Genomic DNA, 16,907 nt, shown 5'->3' with positions numbered 1-16,907 from the left:
TTGACCCTCAGTGTCAGGGGGATTGGCAGGGTAAATACATAGGGTTATGGGGATAGGCCCTGGGTGGGATTGTTGTTGGTGCAGACTCGATGGACCGAATGGTCTCTTTCTCCTCTGTAGGGATTCTATGATTCTAAGTATCTATCTCTGCCTTAAAAATATTTCAAGACTTTGCTTCCACTGCCTTGTGAGGAAGGGAGATCCAAAGACTCTTAATCCAAGGAGAAAAAAATTCTCCGCATCTCTGTCTTAATTTTTTAACAGTGACTATTAGTTCTAGATTCTCCCACAAGAGGAAACATCCCTTCCACATCCACCCTGTCAAGACCCCTCAGGATCTTATGTGGGTCAATCAAGTCACCTCTTTTCTAAACTCCAACAGATACAGGCCTAGCCTGTCCAACCTTTCCTTGTAAGACAACCCACCCATTCCAGGTATTAGTCTAGTACAACTTCTCTAAACTGCTTCTAATGCGTTTACATCCTTCTCTGGTTATGGAGACCAAAACAGTACATGGTACTCCAGATGCCGTCTCACCAATACCCAGAATAACTGAAGCATAGTTTCCCTACTTTTGTAATCAATTCCCCTCACAATAAACAATAAGGGGCGGGATTTTACAGCCTTGCTTGTCCCAAAACCGTAAAATCCCGCCCGAGGTCAGCGGACCTTCACATTGTCTGCTCCTCACCTGCTCCGGTTCCTGTGGCGGGTGGGACGGTAGAATTCTGGCGAACATTATTTTAGCCTTTGTAATTACTTGCTGTACTTGCATATTAAGTTTGCAATCCAAGCACTAGGACACCCAGATCCGTTTGCGCCTTAGAGCTCTGCAATCTCTCACCATTTAAATAAGCTTTTTAAAAAATATTCTTCCTGCGAAAAGGTACAATTTCACATGTTTTAAAATTGCACTGGTTTACCCAATTTGTTTAGTGACACTTAAGAGCAAGAAGGTGGACACATTTTCTTTCAGGACTCGGAAAAAAAATTGAACACCGGTTTAACTTAAATACAATTTATGTTATTCTTTGAAAACAAGATTCTTATTTTGTGCATGGGACTCCCCCCCCCCCCCTCTTAAAGTGGGCGGCATGGTGGCACAGTGGTTAGCACTACTGTCTCACAGCGCCAGGGATCCAGGTTCGATTCCTGGCTTGGGTCACTGTCTGTGCAGAGTCTGCACACTCTCCCCGTGTCTGCATGGGTTTCCTCCGGGCGCTCCGGTTTCCTTCCGCAGTTCAAAAGATGTGCTGGTTAGGGTGCATTGACCTGAACAGGCGCCTGGGTGTGGTGACTCCTGGAATTTCACAGTAACTTCATTGCAGTGTTAATGGAAGCCTTACTTGTGACTAATAGATAAAGCTTTTGCTTCACCGAAAAATAAACAACGGGACTGTTTGTGGGAAGAGCTGGGGGCGAAAATTGCGATTTTCACTTAATTGGCGTCCCACGTGTTAGAAGATTCTGCGAAGTAGAGGCGATAAAAAAAAACTTTAGCTGTGCTGGGCAGTTTCTGGATATATTGACGGTTGTAGATTTATTTTATTCTTTCATGGGATGTGGACATCGCTGTCAAGGCCAGCATTTATTGCCGATCCCTAACAGCAGGGTTTATCTTCTCTCAGTGAGAGCACTGTCGCCCTGATACAGTTGTGTAGCTAGATTGTGTCCCGCCCTCGGCTGGCGGCGGAACAGCTGGAGAGACACAGACTGAGTGCATAACGGAATCGTCCTGCTCCTCTCTTCACTCACCCCCGGCTACCATCAAGCCAGAGCTGCCTTCGCCGCGGGCTAAGGTACTTGTCCGAGTGGGGCGGGGGATTTATATGGTGACTTTTTTTTTCCACTGGCGGATGAACCATTATTGCCATCAACTCCACCCCTCCCTCTCTTTCATTTTGACAACTTTGTTACTCCGGAACTATCTGATTATAAAAAAGATTCTTTTTTTTCTGCTGAACTTTTTTCCTTTCTTCTCTCTGCGTTGCCCTCCGTGCTGCTTCTGAACTCTTTTTCCTTCCTCCCCTTGAAACTTCTGTTTTTATCATTTGAGCTGTTGGAATATTTTTATTCTGATTTACTTCAGGTTTTTTTTCTGAATTATGTTTTCCGGAGGATGGCTTCACTCTGCACATGTTGTGGTTTTAATTTCTTCAGCACCTTCTTCAAGGTTGTTCCTGGGCAAGAGTGTGTGTTGCTTGGGCAGTGAGGGTAAACGCGGTTAAACTTCACGCTGCTGTTGTTGGGTGCAAAGCGCTTTCTTGTGACTCTGGTTTCCGGCTGGTGAGCAAGGCTCATAATAATAATCATGATGTACTTCTTACTGTATCATAATAATAGTCACAGGCTGAGAATCAGCCCCTTTCCTGCCTTGACAGTTCACACGTTGTGATTCCAGAATCTCCTATCTTAACTTGCACATGTACCCCTAGACCCACTGGGGAACTCTTCAGTAAGCCTACTTGTGACACTATAATAAACTTGAAACTTTCACAATCAAAACCCTCGGTCAACATTCAAATTCTCAATTTTTATGTTTAAATCCCTTCATGTTCTGGCCCCCGCCCCCCCCCCCAAGCTTTGGCCATTTGTGCAGTTCTGCCCTTTGTCCTTGTCCTGTGCCTCATTATTTATTAGCTGTGGAAAATGGGTCGATTGCTTTCGCTGATAATTAATCAGATGTTATTTTCCTATCTTGGCTCTCTTTCCTATGGAGAATAGTGTGAAGTAGTGGAAGGATTCTCAGGGTGATGCAACAGGCTGATGTGAACACCCCTTCCATTGCTGTAACCATCCTTTATACTGGTCATTAAGATGGTTATTCTTTTATGGTAGGAAGATTTTATGTGCTCCAAAGTATATGACGATCTGGCTGGAAGTCAATCCAGAATTCAAAACTGGAATTGTTGTCTCCAAAAGGACTGCCTGGAGTGGTGTTCACGCCCTGCATCTTTAATTCAGGTGGGAATGCTAAAGGCTCATTCCAATTAATCAGATAAAAGAAAAAGCATGTCGATTTTAAATGAGCAGGTGTACAATATCTCGAGACATAACATTTCCTGGGCATGACAGGATGCCATTGCTCATTAACAAGGAATGCAATCATCTGGCACCATGTCTGTTTTCTATCTGATCTGTATCTAAGCCGCAGATTATACTGTGTATTATTATGTGTACAAACGTCGGTACTGGTGAGAATTAAGAACTTCATTTTTAAAAATCTGCAGAACAACTTGGTTCTGGGCGCGGTTTTGAACACCAACTACTCTTGTTTTCGCTGATCTGTATGGCTTGTTAGAATGGCATATTTAAGTGTCTGAGATATCCAGGGGGCTTGAGCAGCCCATACTATTCCTAATGTAAATATCAACGTTATATCTCCATTGTTTGCCCTGTAGAAAATATTCAAATTACTTCATTCTTTTCATTCATTCGTGGGACATGGGTGTCGCTGGCTGACCAGCATTTGTTGCCCAAGGGCAGTTGAGAGTCAACAACATTGCTGTGGGTCAGGAGTCACATGTAGGCCAGACCAGGTAAGGATGGCAGGCTTCCTTCTCTAGTGAACCAGATGGGTTTTTCCGACAATCGACAATGGTTTCATGGTCATCAGTAGATTCTTAATTTCAGATTTAAAAAAAAATGGAATTCAGATTCCACCATCTGCTGTGGCAGGATTCCAACCCGGGTCCCCAGAACGTTAGTTGAGTTTCTGGATTAATAGTCTAGCGATAATACCACTAGGCCATTCATAGTCAAGTTGCTGTTCACAGGAAGTGAGGGCTTATCCTTGGAAGTTGATATTTGCACTGAGCACTAACAACATCAAGGCAAAATCTACAATGGTTCTGTTATAGAGTGCTACAGTAAGCATCTTCCTATTTGAATATATATGCTGATGTCTTTAGCCAGTATGAGCATGTGCGAGTGACGCCATTGGTAGACCTACAAGCTAGTGAAGAATTTAGCAACACCACCAAAACTGGGGAACATTTCATTTGTGGATTTAATTGCATACATTCAGAATCAACACAATCCTAAACCTTCAGTGGTTGTCTGGCATTAAGTTCTATCATCATTTTCAGAATGTGGGACAGTCTGTAGCTAACTTTGTTGCTGAATTAAGACAATGCTCTGAATATTTGATAGTTTGGAGCCATATTGGAGGACATGCTCCAGGGTAGACTAGCCTGTGTCATTAATGAGGACAGCATTCAGCATTGTTTTTTGGGAGAAGCCAAAATGACTTTCAAGGAGGCTTTAGAAATGTCTGAGGGTATGAAATGGCTGCCAGCAATGCAAAAGATGTTCAAAAGGCCAATGGTGGTGCACAGGTTGATGCAGTGCATTAAGAAAGGAAAGAGGCTGCAAGCGAAGAGGTGAAAGAAGTGTAATGTTTCAGGTGTTGTGGGGCACACTATGTGAATCATTTATGGATGCTGTTTGTGACCGTTGCGACAAAAAAGGTCATTGAGCTAAGAAGTGCAGGGCTGCTAAGAGCAACTCGAAGGCTGAGCAGGGGAATTCAAATTCAAAAATACTTTAGTCAGTCACGCTGTACTCTTGATTCTTAGCTGTTGTATCCAACGTCCCTCACTAAGACCCCAAGCAATGGAATTAGCCTCTGTGGTGTATGTCCAAAGTTGGATCCCTGTCTGTGTAAGGGCTGGCACCCGCTGTTTATCGGATTCTCTTGTTTCTGATAATGGTACAGCGTTTACAAGTGATTTGTTCCAAGAGTTAATGCAATAAACTCAACTGCACCTTTTCATTGAACTTCAAATGGTTTAGCAGAGCGAACTGCTCTGGAAAGCAGGATTGAGGAGAATGGCAGGTGATAGCTTGAACAAACAAAGAACAGAGAACAGTACAGCACAGGAAACAGGCCCTTCGGCCCTCCAAGCCTGTGCCGCTCCTTGGTCCAACTAGACCAATCGTTTGTATCCCTCCATTCCCAGGCTGCTCATGTGACTATCCAGGTAAGTCTTAAACGATGTCAGCGTGTCTGCCTCCACCACCCTACTTGGCAGCGCATTCCAGGCCCCCACCACCCTCTGTGTAAAAAAACATCCCTCTAATATCTGAGTTATACTTCGCCCCTCTCAGCTTGAGCCCGTGACCCCTCGTGAACGTCACTTCTGACCTGGGAAAAAGTTTCCCACTGTTCACCCTATCTATCCCCTTCATAATCTTGTACACCTCTATTAGATCTCCCCTCATTCTCCGTCTTTCCAGGGAGAACAACCCCAGTTTACCCAATCTCTCCTCATAGCTAAGACCCTCCATACCAGGCAACATCCTGGTGAACCTTCTCTGCACTCTCTCTAATGCCTCCACGTCCTTCTGGTAGTGCGGTGACCAGAACTGGACGCAGTACTCCAAATGTGGCCTAACCAGCGTTCTATACAGCTGCATCATCAGACTCCAGCTTTTATACTCTATACCCCGTCCTATAAAGGCAAGCATACCATATGCCTTCTTCACCACCTTCTCCACCTGTGTTGCCAACTTCAAGGATTTGTGGACTTGCACACCTAGGTCCCTCTGTGTTTCTATACTCCTGATGACTCTGCCATTTATTGTATAACTCCTCCCTACATTATTTCTTCCGAAATGCATCACTTCGCATTTATCCGGATTAAACTCCATCTGCCACCTCTCCGCCCAATTTTCCAGCCTATCTATATTCTTCTGTATTGCCCGACAATGCTCTTCGCTATCCGCAAGTCCAGCCATCTTCGTGTCATCCGCAAACTTGCTGATTACACCAGTTACACCTTCTTCCAAATCATTTATATATATCGCAAATAGCAGAGGTCCCAGTACAGAGCCCTGCGGAACACCACTGGTCACGGACCTCCAGCCGGAAAAAGACTGGAGAACCAAAAGACTTGAGAACCAAGCTCTTACTGTTCTTGTTCCAGTTTCATATCACGTCACAAACAATAGCAGAACTCTCACCAGCTGAATTACTGATGGGTAAGAAGCCAAAGTCTCACCTGGATCTGCGACATTCAGATGTCTAAGCGAGGGGGAAGGAGAGATGCCATACTAATGAGAGAAACACAATCATTCTGATTGAAATATATGTAAGGAATTTTGGCAATAACCAACGTTGGCTGCCTGGTGTTATTCAGGTGGTCCAGTATCTATGGCAGTGAAACTGACCAATGGAAGAGTAATTTGCAGACACCAGGATCACATTCATCTACGCTATGACTCAGACAGCAAAAGTTCCAGATAACACGGAAGTAAATCCTACTGCGGATATTCGACAGGAAGTGGTTCCTGATGTACAAGGATTTCCAGTGGACTCTACTCCAGGAGAAGAAGAGGGACATTCATTCACAGATACTCAATCTATTCCTGTGCCCACAAGTCCAGCTCCACTGAAACAAACCTCACTAGTGTCTACGGAAGCATCAGTGCTACTGTACAGGTCACAGTGTAGTCGCAAAGCTCCTGAAAGACTGATGTATAGTTGAGGCATAAGTTTTGTTATGTTCTTTCCTTAAGGGGGATTGAAATTAAGGAACAGAAGTGAAATAGAGTATTTATAGTAAGCACCTTCAACTCCTGATGTCTTTAGCAGGTATGAACATGTGCAAATGACAACATGGGCAGCACAGGCTTTTGTGAGTTTATTCTTACCATGAGATATCATAGGTTTGTTATTCAGTGACCAGAAATGTATTATCTTGCTGGACAACGCTTGTTTTATGACACCAGTTACAATTCATTGTAAGGCAATCAAATAGGTCAATATTTGAGGGTACACAAAGCAGCTGCTCAGAGATGTAAACTACATCTTTCCAGCTAAGGACACTCTCTTGTGCCATCTATGATAACAAGACCATTGCCCAGATCAGTGAAGAACATCGGACTGATGTGTTGAAATGTTTCATCTGCCTAAGTCATCAGATGACAATTTTGCAATACATTAATCATGAAGGAAGTTAACCCATAATTAAAATAAACAGCTATTTATGTAGCACCTTTTAGTCTGATAAAAAAACATTCCAAAGTGTGTGGAGGCAGATATTTATCAAGAGGATGTTGTGGCGGTGCTGCTTAGTTCCAGCACATAGCGCATAAAAACATAAAGACAAGCACGCTTGGTTTAGTGTTACCGACCACTGGTCGAATTCTGTTGATTTTCTCCAGGGCGATTATGGATGCGCATTAAATACTGACCTTTCCAGTGTAGCCCACATCCTTTGAATCAATAAAACAATTTCAAAGCTCTTAACTTTAGTCTGTTGCATCCTTCAGATGCTGTCTCATCTCAGAATTTGATTTTATTTATTATTGTCACATGTATTAGTATAGAGTAAAAAAGTATTGTTTCTTGTGCACTGTACAGACAAAACATACCATACATAGGGAAGGAAAGGAGACGATGCAGAATGTAGTAGAACATAGAACATAGAAAAGCTGCAGCACGAACAGGCCCTTCGGCCCACAAATTGGGCCAAACATGTCCCTACCTACTAGGCTCACCTATAACCCTCTATCTTACTAACCTCCATGAACTTATCCAAAAGTCTCTTAAAAGACCCTATCGAATCCGCCTCCACCACCACTACCGGCAGCCGATTCCACGCACGCACCACCCTCTGAGTGAAAAACTTACCCCTAACATCTCCTCTGTACCTACTCCCCAGCACCCTGAACCTGTGACCTCTTGTGGCAACCATTTCAGCCCTGGGTAAAAGCCTCTGAGAATCCACTCTATCAATACCCCTCAACATCTTATACACCTCTATCAGGTCACCTCTCATCCTTCGCCTCTCCAAGGAGAAAAGACTTAGCTCTCTCAACCTATCCTCATAAGGCATGCCACCTAATCCAGGCAACATCCTTGTAAATCTCCTCTGCACCCTTTCTATGGCTTCCACATCCTTTCTGTAATGAGGCGACCAGAACTGGGCACAGTACTCCAGGTGGGGTCTGACGCTGGGTCCTATACAGCTGCAGCATTATCTCCCAATTTCTAAATTCAATTCCTCTATTGATGAAGGCCAGTATTCCATACGCCTTCTGAACCACAGCCTCCACCTGCGACGCTGCTTTGAGTGTCCTATGAACCCGGACCCCAAGATCCTTCTGATCTTCTACACTGCCAAGCGTCTTACCCTTAATATTATATTGTTTCCTGCTATTTGACCTGCCAAAATGAACCACCACACACTTATCTGGGTTGAAGTCCATCTGCCACTTCTCCGCCCAGTCTTGCATCTTATCTATGTCTCATTGCAACTGCTGACATCCCTCTACACTATCCACAACCCCACCAACCTTTGTGTCATCAGCAAACTTGCCAACCCATCCTCCACTTCCTCATCCAGGTCATTTATAAAAATCACAGAGCAAGGCTTCCAGAACAGATCCCTGGGGCACTCCACTGGTGACCGACCTCCATGCTGAAAAAGACCCATCTACAACCACTCTTTGCCTTCTGTGGGCAAGCCAGTTCTGAATCCACAAGGCAATGTCCCCTTGTATCCCATGCCCCTTCACTTTCTCAATGAGCCTTGCATGGGGCACCTTATCAAACGCCTTGCTGAAATCCATATAAACTACATCTACCGCTCTTCTCTTGTCCATGTGTCTAGTTACATCTTCAAAAAATTCAATTAGGCTCGTAAGGCATGATCTGCCTTGGACAAAGCTGTGCTGGCTATTTCTGATCATACTATTCCTCTCCAGATGTTCATAAATCCTGTGTCTCAGGATCTTCTCCATCGACTTATCAACCACTGAGGTTAGACTCACTGGTCTATAATTTCCCGGGCTATCTCTTCTCCCTTTCTTGAATAACGGAACCACATCCGCAATCCTCCGGAACCTCTCCCATCTCCATTGATGACGCAAAGATCATCGCCAGAGGCTCAGCAATCTCTTCCCTCGCCTCCCACAGTAACCTGGGGTACATCCCATCTGGTCCCGGCGATTTATCTAACTTGATGCTTTTCAAAAGCTCCAACACATCCTCTTTCCTAATGTCCACATGCTCAATCTTCTCAGTCCACTGCAAGTCTGCACTGCAACTATCAAGATCCTTTTCCACTGAATACTGAAGCAAAGTATTCATTGAGTACCTCTGCCATTTCTACCGGTTCTATACAGACTTTCCCACTGTCACATTTGATAGGTCCTAATCCTTCACATCTTATCCTCTTGCTCTTAATATACTTGTTGAATGCCTTGGGGTTTTCCTTTATCCTGTCTGCCAAGGCCTTCTCATGACCCCTTCTTGCTCTTCTAATTTCCCTCTTAAGTTCCTTCCTACTAGTCGTATACTCTTCTAGATTTCTAACATTACCTAGCTCCCTGAACCTTTTGTAGGCTTTTCTTTTCTTCTTGACTAAATTCGTTACAGCTTTCATGCACCATGGTTCCTGTGACCTATCATAACTCCCCTGTCTCATTGGAACATTGCTGTGTAGAGCTCCAGACAAATTTTCCTTGAAAATTTGCCACATTTCTTCTGTACATTTCCCTGAGAAAACCTCCTTCCAATTTATGCCTCTAATTTCCTGCCTAATAGCCTCATAATTGCCCTTACTCCAAATAAACACTTTCCTAGCTTGACTGATCCTATCTCTCTCCAATGCTAATGTAAAGGAGTTAGAGTTATGATCACTATCCCCAAAATGCTCTCCCACTGAGAGATCTGACACGTGCCCAGGTTCATTCCCTAATACCAAATCAAGTACAGCCTCTCCTCTTGTAGGCTTATCCACATAGTGTGTCAGGAAGCCCTCCTGAACACACCTAACAAACTCCTCCCCATCTAAACCCCTTAACCTAGGGATATTCCAATCGATATTTGGGAAATTAAAATCTCCCATCACGCCCACTCTGTTATTATCACATCTCTCCAGGATCTGCTCCTCCACATCCCTGCTACTATTGGGCGGCCTATAGAAAACACCCAGTAAAGTTATTGACCCCTTCCTGTTGCGAACCTCCACCCACAGAGATTCCGTAGACAATCCCTCTGTGGCGTCCATCTTTTCTACAGCCGTGACAATATCCCTGATCAACAGTGCCACTCCCCCACCTCTTCTGCCTCCTTCCCTGTCCCTCCTGAAACATATGTAACCCGGCACTTGAAGTATCCAGTCCTGTCCCGGAGATAACCAAGTCTCTGTAATGGCCACCACATCACACTTCTAAGCAGTGATCCACGCTCTAAGCTCATCCATTTTGTTCACTACACTCCTTGCGTTAAAATACACACATCTCAACCCTTCGGTCTGAGCACTCCCCTTCTCCGTCACCTGCCTATCCTCCCCCTCACACTGTCTACAAGCCCCTTTTATTTTTAAGCTAACCTCCTCTCTCCCAGTCACCTCATTTCGATTCCCACCCCCCAACCATTCTAGTTTAAACACTCCCCAGTAGCCTTAGCAAACCTTCCCGTCAGGATATTGGTCCCCCTGGGATTTAAGTGAAACCTGTCCTTTTTGTACAGGTCGCACCTGCCCCTAAAGAGGTCTCAATGATCCAGGAACCTGAATCCCTGACCCCTGCTCCAATCCCTCAGCCACGCATTTATCCTCCACCTTATTCTGTTCCTTCCCTCACTGTCCCGTGGCACAGGCAGCAATGCCGAGATTACTACCTTTGCGTTCCTTTTTTTAAATTCCCTACCTAACTTCCTATATTCTCCTTTCATAACCCCTTCCCCCTTTCCTGCCTATGTCAGTGGTACCAGTATGCACCACAACCTCTGGCTCCTCTCCCTCCCACTTCAGGATTTCTTGGATAGTGTTACAGTCATAGCGAGGGTGTAGAGAAAGATCAACTTAATGCGAGGTGGGTCCATTCAAAAGTCTGATGGCAGCAGAGAAGGAAGCTGTTCTTGAGTTGTTTGGTAAGTGTCCTCAGACTTTTGTATCTTTTTCCCAACGGAAAAAGGTGAAAGACCATATCTCCGGGGTGCGTGGGGTCCTTAATTATGCTGGTTGCTTTTCCGAGGCAGTGGGAAGTGTAGACCGAGTCAATGGATGGGAGGACTGGACTTCGCTCAAGACCCTTTGTAGTTTATTGCGGTCTTGGACAGAGCAGGAACCAAACCAAGCTGTGATACAACCGGAAAGAATGCTTTCTATGGTCCATCTGTAGAAGTTGGTGAGCGTTGTAGTGGACATGCCAAACTTGCTTGGTCTTCTGAGAAAATAGAGGCGTTGCTGGGCTTTCGTAACTATAGTGTCCACATGGAGGGACCAGAACAGGTTGTTGGTGACCTGGACACCTAAACTTGAAACTCGCGACCATTTCTAATTCATCCCTATTGATGTAGACAGAGGCGTGTTCTCCTCTACACTTCCTGAAGTCGATGAAAATCTCCTTTGTTTTATTGGCATTGAGGGAGAGATTATAGTCGTCGCACCAGTTCACCAGATTCGCTATCTCTTTCCTGTACTGTGTCTCATCGTTGTTTGAGATCCGACCCACTACGGTGGTGTCATCAGCAAACTTGAAAATAGACTTGGTGGAGAATATGGCCATACAGTCAAAGGTGTATAAGGAGTATAAGTAAGGGGCTGAGGACACAGCCTTGCAAAGCACCGATGTTGAAGATGATTGTGGAGGAGGTGTTGTTGCCAATCTTTACTGACTGCGGTGTGGGCGTTAGGAAATCTAGGAACCATTTGCAAAGCGAGGAGCTGAGCCCCAGGCCATGAAGTTTGGAGATGAGTCTATGAGGAATAATGGTGTTAAAGGCTGAACTATAGCCTATGAATAGGAGTCTGATATAGGTGTCTTTGTTATTTAGGTGTTCCAGGGTTGGGTGTAGGGCCAGGGAGATGGCGTCTGCTGTGGATCTGTTGAAGCGGTGGTGAACTGTAGTGGATCCCGGCTGCCTGGGAGACAGGAATTGATTTATGCCATGACTAACCTTTCAAAGCACTTCATAATGATGGATGTCAGAGCCACCAGATGATAGTCATTAAGGCACGCTGCCTGGCCTTTCTTTGATACCGGGATGGTGGTCATCTTCTTGAAGCAGTTAGGGACCTCCAATTGTATAAAGAGAGGTCGAAGATGTCTGCAAATATCCCGCCAGCTGGTCCACGCAGGACCGGAGTGCTCATCCGGGTACCCCATCTGGGCCAGTTGCTTTCCGTGGATTGACATTTGAGAAGGCTGCTCTGATGTTGGCAATTGTGACCTTGGATACAGGTTTGTCTGAGGCTTCCGAGATGGAGGGTGTGCTCGCTGACCTCTTGCTCAAAACGGGCACAGAATGCATTGAGCTCATTGGGGAGGGGTGCATTGGAGCCAGCAATTTTACCTGCCTTCATCTAGCCTGTTTTGTCTTTCAGATCTTGCCATAGTCAGTGGAAATCTGTGTGGCTAGCCTGGGACTCTAGCTTGGTCTGGTACTGTCTTTTGATGGATCTCTGTAGATCCTGTCTTTCTTGTATAGGTCAGGGTGACTTGACCAGTCTGACTTGAATGACTCAGACTTGGACTTCTGCAGGCAGTGGATATCTCTGTTCATGCTTGGTTTCTGGATGGGAAACATGCGGATTTGTTTCTTTGGCACAGAGTCTTCCACACACTTACTAATGAAGTCAGTTACAGTAGTGGCGTACTTGTTCAGGCTGGCTGCAAACTTTTTAAATACTGACCAGTCTACTGACTCCAAGCAGTCCAGTGGGAGATGATCCAATTCCTCAGACCAACATTGCATGACTTTCTTTGATGGGTTCTCCTGTTTCAGTTTTTGTTTGTAAACCGGGAGCAGGAGCACAGCTTGTGGTCTGATTTACCAAAGTGTGGGCGGGCGATAGAGCGGTCGGCATGTTTGATATTTGTGTAGCAGTGGTTTAGGATGTTTGGGCCTCCTGGTGGAACAGGAAATGTGTTGGTGATATCTTGGTAGAACGCTCTTGACTTTACCTGATTGAAGTCCCCAGCCACGATGAACAAGGCCTCGGGATGTTTCATTTCAAGGTTATTTGTGGTGGTGTATATTTTGTCCAGCGCGATCTTCACGTCTGCACGGGGTGGGATGTAAACTGCTGTTAGGATAACAAAGGTGAACTCCCATGGAAGGTAGTGGGGTGGCATTTTAGCGACAGGTATTCTAGGTCCAGGGAGCAGAAACTCGCCAGTGTAGATATGTCTAGGCACCACAAGGTGTTGATTAGAAGGCAGACCCCACCTCCCCTAGCCTTGCCTGAGGCCGCTGTATGGTCCATTCGGTGGATTGAGAAGCCCTGTGGTTGTAGGGCACAATCTGGTGAATCAGGAGTGAGCCAGGTCTCTGTGAAACAGAGCACATAGCAATCCCTCTTTGGAAAGAATCTGGCTTTAAATTTGTCTAGCTTGTTTTCCAGAGATTGGTCATTTACCCGGAGTAAGCTGGGGAGTGGGGCCTTGGGACCATGTTGTTTCATTCTCTCCTGCAGGCCTGCTCATTTTCCATGCTTCCTGGAGTGACTGCTTCTTTCCGGGCCTGGGAGACTCTGAGAGTAGTCTGCGGTATTAAGAGTATAGTTGTGTCCAATGAGGTTCTTTGCTCTGGTCAGTGTGTGGATCAAGGAGTTGTTGCCTTGCTTGCGGTTCCTGCGTCGGTAGATGGGTCTGGGCGGCCAGGCGTTCCGGGTCACTGTTGGGCTGTGGTTTGGCTTCGGAGATGAGAGGATGTCCATATTGCAAATATAAAATGACAAGTGTCACGCAGACAGTAGTGAGTGTGACACCTAACTGTAACCATTGGATATATTAGTTTGAATATTCTTTCCAGCTGAATGTTAGAGGGCTATAAATGAAGGGACACTTGCAGGCGAAGATTTCATGTTAGGGTTTTGTTGAACAAGATGGACTTCTCCTAGTTGAGCTAGGAAAACACAAATCCACTCCCTTATGAGGAAAAGCCAAAAGTTATTCTTGTGATTGTGATTGCAGGTACAACTTGCTCCTGCTGCTGCTTGTGGCAAACTTTCAGCTACAGAAAAATTGCAGACGGCCCTCCCCTCATGTGCACTTGCAGTTTGTTACATTTATCCCATGCCTACTGAGGTATCAAAGAAGGAAATTGGCCCTTTTGAGTTTGTTGGCATAAGTGCATTTGAATATGGCTGTTATGTTAACTACATTTGTACAGGTGTACACAGGAACTCTGGTATCTTTGCTGAGGATGCTGTTTGGTTAGGTCATGAGTTTGGTTGTTTATATAGCACGTTTGACATAATATGTTCAAAGCCAGAGTGAATCAGAGATAGATTAATAAGGGGATCAGTGGTTATGAGGAAAAGGCAGGAGAATGGGGATGAGAAAAGAAAAATCAGCCATGATTGAATGGTGGAGCAGACTCGATGGGCCGAGTGGCCTAATTCTACTCCTATGTCTTATGAATGCAGATATTCATTAAAAGAATATTGCTATGCAGGCACGCTTTTAATAAGCCTGCTTGAGTTTGGTATTTTCTATCACTGGTCAAATTCTGTTGGCATAGATGCTCTTAAATTTAGCCTGCTGCTTGCTCCAGGTGCATATTGCTATTTGTGTATAGAGCAAAAAGGTAGGTATTACCTCACTGCAGTACTTTGGCAATAGAAAATATAATCTGTAATCTATTACAGCATTTTAAACAGTGGAAATGTTTAGAGGGTTGCTAACCATTCAGGAATGGCCTGGAGTCTCCAAGAATTGAAGATCCATCTCGAGTACACTTCCGTGTGCAACTCTGGAGAGAAGTCATCAGGACATTTAAAAAATATATATATTTTGTCGATTGTTTGAACGTTCCTTTTTTTAACCAGATATTAAAATATTGAAAATGGGGGGGAAAAAACTTTATTTGGCTAACAGTTGGCCATCATCTGATCAGTCGTTTTGTTTTCCAGTTTGTGTAGGAAGGCTGTGGTCCCAAATGTGTGTGTTGGCTGGTAGACTAATGGCTGGCATGGGGGCAAGTCGTGTGATGAAGTCTCCGGGAATACACTCGATCATTGTTGGCACTCGCCTCCGTTTAACTGATGTGATATTTTGCTTATCCCACCATTGCAATTATCTGTCCACTGAGTGAAGGTGACCAAACTATTGCTATCACCCAGGTTATACACCGCACATATGCTTCCGGTTGATCCTGCTTTTTCTGGAGCTTTGTAGCACATGTGGTATCATACATATGTTATTATATGTGTTCTAACTTTGAGAAGCAGCTGGCACATCACTGTGTAATGAATGTAAGCTAGTCATTCAAATTAAATTTACAAACCTGGAGGATTAACTTTGCACGATTAGGGAATTAACAGTGTGGTTTGTGTTTGTCAGGAATTGTGTTATCATCTGTGACAGTTGCAGGTATTAAACTTGAGAAATACTGAGTCTAATATCAAAGCTAAATCCTTTATCGAATTGGTCAAATTGGAATGGGGTATGGTCGCTCCATATTGTGATCTGCATTTTTAAAAATTAATAAAATGTGATGTGGCTGTCGCTGGCTGGGCCAGCATTTATTGCCCATCCCTAGTTGCCCTTGAGAAGGTGGTGGTGAGCTGCCGCCTTGAACTGCTGCAGTTGCTGAGGTGGATGTAGTCCCATGGTGCTGTAAGGAAGGAAGTTCCAGGATTTTGACCCAGTGACAGTAAAAGAACGATAATATAATTCAAATCAAGATAGTGAGTGGCTTGGAGGGGAGCTTCTAAGCGGTGGTACTCTCAGGCATCTGCTGCTGTTGTCCTTCTACATGGTGGTGGTTGTGGGTTTCGAAAGCACTGCCTAACGAACCTTGGTGAGTTCCTGCAATGCATCTTGTAGATGCTGCCATTGTTTGTCGGTGGTGGAGAGATTGAATGTTTATAGAAGGGTTAACAATCAAATGGGCTGCCTTGTCTTGGATGGTGTCAAGCGTCTTGAGTGTTGTTGGAGCTGCACTCATCCAGACCAGTGGAGAGTATTCCATTATACTCCTGACTTGTGCCTTGTAGATGGTGGACAGGCCAAGGGGAATCAGGAGGTGAGTTACTTGCTGTAGGATTCCTAGCCTTTGACCTACTCTGGTAGCCACAGTATTTATATGGCTAGTCCAGTTCAGTTTGTGGTCAGTGGTAACCCCAGGATGTTGATAGTGGGGAATTTAGCGATAGTAATAATGTCAAGGGACGATGGTTAGACCCTCTCTCTTGTTGGAGATGGGCATTACCTGGCACTAGTGTGGCGCAAATGTTACTTGCCACTTGTCCGCCCAAGCTTGGATATTGTCCAGGCCTTGCTGCATTTGGACATGGACTGCTTCAGTATCTGAGGAGTCATGAATGGTACTGAACATTCTGCAATCATCAGCAAACACCGCCCTACTGACCTTATAATGGAAGGAAGATCATTGATGCAGCAGTTCAAGATGGTTGGGATGAAGACTCCTGCAGTGATGTCCTGGAGCTGAGATGATTGACGTCCAACCACTACAACCATCTTCCTTTGTGCCAGGTATGGCTCCAATCAATGGAGGGTTTTCTCCCTGATTCCCATTGACTCCAGTGTTGCTAGGGCCATACTCGGTCAAATGCTGCCTTGATGTCAAAGGCTGTCACTCTCCCCTCCCCTCTGGCATTCAGCTCTTTCTCTATGTTTGAACCAAGGTTGTAATGAGGTCAGGAGCTGAGTGACCCTGGTACAAACCAAACTGAGCATCCATGAACAGGTTATTACTGAGTAAGTGTTGCTTGATAGCTCCTTCCATCACTTCACTGATGATCAATTTGGGATGGTAATTGGCCAGATTGGATTTGTCCTGTTTTCTGTGTACAGTTCATACCTGGGCAGTGTTCCACATTGCCAAATAGATGCCAGTGCTGTGACTCTCCTGGAACAGTTTGGCTGGAGGTGTGGCAAGTTCTGGAGCACAAGTCTTCAGTACTATTGCTGGAATATTGTT

The 16,907-nt window shown here is 44.9% G+C and overlaps 1 protein-coding gene across 3 annotated transcripts in view; it reads left to right on the top strand.

Moving 5' to 3' along the window:
- The first annotated feature begins 1,694 nt into the window (after nucleotides 1-1,694).
- The window catches only part of LOC144506187 (type 2 lactosamine alpha-2,3-sialyltransferase-like), a 119,553-nt gene continuing 104,340 nt past the window's right edge, over nucleotides 1,695-16,907 (top strand). For all 3 annotated transcript variants that reach the window (XM_078232040.1, XM_078232042.1, XM_078232039.1), the window contains exon 1: nucleotides 1,695-1,800. The gene's annotated coding sequence lies outside the window, so the exon portion shown is untranslated. The remainder of the gene's footprint in view (nucleotides 1,801-16,907) is intronic.

The sequence above is a fragment of the Mustelus asterias genome, chromosome 17 (genome assembly GCF_964213995.1).
Source record: "Mustelus asterias chromosome 17, sMusAst1.hap1.1, whole genome shotgun sequence".
NCBI lineage: Eukaryota > Metazoa > Chordata > Chondrichthyes > Carcharhiniformes > Triakidae > Mustelus > Mustelus asterias.
The sequence above is the reverse complement of the archived record's forward strand: the minus strand, read 5'-3'. Positions and strand labels throughout refer to the sequence as shown.